This window comes from Neltuma alba, unplaced genomic scaffold (genome assembly GCF_004799145.2).
Source record: "Neltuma alba isolate B1F8T4 unplaced genomic scaffold, ASM479914v2 tig00000797_pilon, whole genome shotgun sequence".
Taxonomy (NCBI): domain Eukaryota; kingdom Viridiplantae; phylum Streptophyta; class Magnoliopsida; order Fabales; family Fabaceae; genus Neltuma; species Neltuma alba.
Window position 1 is genome coordinate 85107 of NW_021632195.1, and position 5278 is coordinate 90384.

Genomic DNA, 5278 nt, shown 5'->3' on the forward strand with positions numbered 1-5278 from the left:
ACTAGAAAGATGATTATGTCAATATGATCTAGTGAACAAGATAGCATGAAAATGGAAATGCCAGTGAAAAATGTTCAATAGCAGACTTATTTCATACCAGAAAACAAGTGCACCACACAGCACAAGGAACCATAACCATCAACCCAAAATATTCAGACAATCATGTGCAGTAATAATATAGAACCAAACCATCAATTTATGATTTCTCCATTGGCAGGATGAGCAGAAATGCAAGAACAGAAAGCACCACACAGCACAAATAAACACAACCATCAACCCAAAATATTCAGACAATCATGTGCAGTAATAATATAGAACCAAACCATCAATTTATGAATTCTCCATTGGCATGATGAGCAGAAATTCTAGAACATAAAGCTCCCCTCAAATGATAATTCCACGCTCCGAGTTGAATCATTGACTAAACAGAAATTCTTAGCCACAATTCAATAGAGAAAATAAAATTCGTTTGAGTAAAATAGAACTTGGCATTGCTACAACACACGAAAGAAAAAAAATCAAAAGAACAAGTTAAGACTCCACCAAATAGAAAATCTAATAGCTAAAAGGCCTGCAATGCCGCCGTTTGGTTTACCTTGTCGTAATGGGAAAAAAAATTAGGGATCTGTTTGGTTCTGTTCTTTATTTTTTGTTCTCAAAATAATTTTATAAAATTGATTTTTAAAAACAAATTTTGAAAAAAAAATCTATTTAGATGTCTGTTCTAAAAAATTACACTTGACAATAAACACACTTAGATTAAAAGGCGAAGCTTTGATGAGAACTCCAGCCCTCAAATGAAGAAAAGCTGTCGAGCAAAGAAGAAACAGTGTCGCAAATTTCCCAAACAATAAATAAGAAATGAAAAAACAAAAAACAAGAAAACAATTAAAAATTATTTTAGTTTTTAGTTTTTAAAATAGATTTCTGTTTTGAATTCGCTCTTTGCATCAAGATTACTCCATGTGATCCACATTATAGGGCACTTCTAGAAGAATAGGATGGTCTGAAATATAAGTGACTTACAAGATAATTAATGCTTATTTACCAGTTTTGCCTCTTTAATAAATACCTATCTCTAATTTTGCCAATTCTTTGTATTTTCTCTCTCTTCAAAAAATATTCCCCATGCAATTAATACAAGGAAAGTTTAATCTGCTTACTCCTTGTAAATAGGGGTGAACAAAACCGAAACGAATATAAAATTTAATATAAATTTCAGTTTGGTTTTCGGTTCAGTTTATAAAAAAATTTCGGTTTAAAAACCGAAAAACCAAAATATATGTGTGTATACATTTTTTTTTTTTGCCAAGGTATATAATATTATATATAAAATGAAACTAAGTTAGCCATCAGCTAATAGGCCCAAAGTATGCTTCTAAACCCAGCCCAATGTATCTCAAACCCTACTAATGTAAGATAGCTCATCACCTCTCATTCTCTCTTGCCGCACTCTCAATTTCAAAAACAATACCATTATCTTCTCGCTCATCGATCTCAAGTAGAATGCCATCTCCCTCATACTCTCTTACTCTTCATTGCTGCCGTCTCCCTCACACTCTCTTACTTTTTGTTACTGTCACAGTAGAGCCTCTCTCTCTTCAAAAACAATATATTGATGCTTTTACTCTTATTCTTTGTGGTGTCTCTACTTGCTACTTCGTCTCCACTTTTCTTCTCCATTTCATCTTCATATTGACGCTTTTGCTCTTCTCCACAATCTCTGCTACTGTGGCTATGCTTACCACTTCATCTCCCTCACACTTGGGATTTTATGGCAGGTTTAAACACGGGAAAAAGTTAGTAGCATTAACTGAATAAACCAACTGAACTAAGCCGAAATATTTCGCTTAAGTTTCTATTCGGTTAGTGATAGAAGTTCTATTCGGTTCGGTGCTTAAAAATATTCTAATTTGATGATCGGTTATTTCGGTTTCTAGACCAAAACCGAACCGAATAATTGTTTGCCCAGCCCTACTTCATTGATTGCTTGTCTCGGACATTGAAAAAGCTTGAATGTGAGAGAAAGTGTACTGAGAAGTTATTTTTCATACAAATCTAATTTTTTAACGAGTGGAGAGACCTTTCAATTGAGGACATATTTTACAAGTTAACTATCACTTTATTATTCTCCTGAATTAGTTAAAATGACGGATAATGTGAACAGGAAGAAGTAGATGTAATCCTATAAGTATGCTTAATTAGAGTTACAGGGTTGAGATATGTGTAAGGTTTTTTTTTTTTTGGGGAATTAACTCAATCAACTGTGTTTTCAAAAATATACTCATCTCGTTCTATTTCTTAGATACTTTTAACATATTTCATACAAATTATGAAAACCTTAAAATATATTAACTTTTTATTAAAATATAATAAATTTTCAACTTTACTCTTATTTAATATATACACTTTTAAAAAAATAACGATTTATACTATAATAAATGAAGGATAAAATAGTAAATTGATGCTAAAACTTTAATGAAGTGACTTATAAATAGGACTAAGAAAAACATTCTCTCTCTATCTTATAAATAGAACCAGAAGAGTATGTGGCTTATATAGAAATATGTGTTATGGCTTTTAAGAAATCCATTAAGTAGGGAAAGATTTAAAAATTATGAAGTTTCTACAAATAAATAAGTTAAATGTTTTGTGTTTTTAAAGTCGGGAAAATAGATTGAGCCCGTTTAAATCCAAAAATTATGAGGGTTGGGCTTGTAATTTTTTCTTTCAAATGAAAAATGGGTTTAAAAGGGATGACTCTATAAGACTAATAATTTAAACAGGCTGGCCCTCGGTTTTGTTTAGGCCATTTTATAATTTTTTTATTTTAAAATTCTTTTGTGTAATTCTAATATTATCAATTTTTTTACATTGTTAATGATATTTTGAATATTTAGTTATTTTTATCATTTTTGAAATTAAATTTTACATAATAGTTTGATTTATTTAGTTTTAGACAATAATTTATCCAATTAAATTTTAAATAATGGGTTAAATTGGACTTTAATAATGATTTGGTTCATATTATATGTGTTGATATTTTTAAACTATATATATTTAATAAGAGAATATTTTTATACTTATATAACTAGTGATTCTATAATTTGAATTAGAAATTGATGAGTTTCAACAACGACACTTCTAAAACTAAAGTAAAATAATAGTTTGACTGAAAATTTAAAAATGAAATTTCTATAAAGAAGAAAAACTTAATATTTTTGCTATTAATGAAGAGCGATTGATTATAGTGATGATAAAGTTTCAAAAATTAACGATAGTATTTGTCTATTGTGTTAGGATTATAGTTTTGATGATAACAAGTCAGAATTTCAGGGTTAAGTATTTTGATCGATCACGTGATCGAGCAATCAGTTATCGCTAAGGTTTCAGATAAATGATCAAGTATAAATCGGGTCTATAGTAGTCTTTTTGATCCAAGAACTATTCGATGAATAATTTATCGATAAAATGATCGATAATCGCTAGCGTAAATATCACATAAGACTTTGGGAAATTATCGATAAGCTGATCGATAATATCAGGTAAACAATCGAGTTACTGATAAGAGACCCAAATCTGAAGTGTATTTATCGATCAAGTTATCGATAAATCAGTCATCAATAACGACTTCGATAAAAGGTAACACTCTCTACATGTTCTGCACATTAGTTCTGTTACAAGTTTATCGATCATATTTTCGATCATTTGTTTATCGATTACGTGCTCGAACTTTATGCTCTAACTCTCTGAATGCAGGTGATCAAATTCACTGATAGATCGATAACTTTATTGATCACAAAATTATCGATCACATGATCGATAATCAATGTCCTTATCTACTCTTACTCAGTTCTGCTACAGCTAAATTATCGATAACATTATCGATAACTTTAACTTATTTGCTTAACAAAAGTTTTCACATAACGTGATCGATAAAGAGTCTAAGAATTGACATATTCGCATTAAGTTATGGTGAACGAATGTTCGATCAAGTTATCGATCACTGGTTTTTCGATAATATGATCGATCATCCAATTCCATGAAAATCATGTTTTTTCACAAAAGGTGATCGATAACCAGTTTCCTTGCCTTACAGGATTAATCTTCTCTTCATAATTTATTCGATCATTTGTTCGAATATTCATTGTTCGATTAAATGTTCGATCTTTTCAGATAGCCTGTGTTCTTCATTGAATATATATACCCATGGCTTATCGATAACATTATGCATTATATATTTATCGATAAGATGTTCGATCATCAATGACTGAAGCTTCATTTCAATAACATTTAAATTATCGATAATCTGTTCGATCAATTATGTGATCGATCACTTTTTCGATCATGCAATGATTTCCTATTTCTATGATAATTCTTAAAGTCAATGATCCAACACTTGATCGATAATTTTAGTGATCTACTTCGAAAAGTCTTCATTCTGGTTATCGATAACTTGATCTATCATCAAGTAATCGATCACTTTTTCGATCAAACTAAACCAGAATGACATTTTGTTCTTCTTACTGATAAATGATTTCGGCACAAATCCTTGAATGATAGATTAGCTTTCTGTCTGTATTCAAGATTTAAGCACTCACCACAAAACTCTCATATGTTCTAAGTTTGAAATATGCAGATTAATGAAAAAACGAGTGCAACGGCTCTTCAACGGGATTACGTAGACTACGACCTACAGTGTCAGAAACTCAGACGCATTAATGGCGGAGCCGTTAAAACCAGTGAAACATGCAAACGAAGTCACAACGGCTAGAAGCCTTCCGTCTAACGGCTATTTAACGAGATCAACTATAAAAGGCGCGAAGAGGCATTAATGAAGAGATTGAATACCCGAACTACCACCTGCGATTATTTAGTTACGCATTCAATACTCTGTTTTTACGATACTATTGAGCATCAGTGATTATCATTGAATTCACTCTGTAAGAGAGCCATTCACTACTTTCTTTAAAAACTTGAGAGACACTCAAGAGTGTGGACTCTTGAGAGGGGTTGTATCCTTACGGGAGTAAGGGGGAGTGATTGAGCGATTCAATTACTGTACCGAGGCACCAAGAGCCCTGTCGATCTTGGAAGATAGTGAAATACTCAGAGGTGTTCTGGGGACTGGAAGTAGGTCACGTGGATTAGACCGAACCAGTATAAATCTTGTGTCTCCTCTCTGCGGTTAAAATTCTCCTTACTCTGACTCTCTGTTTTTATTTAATACTTGCACGCTTTTAGTTTTAAGTTTTTGTAACTCACCCAATTCACCCCC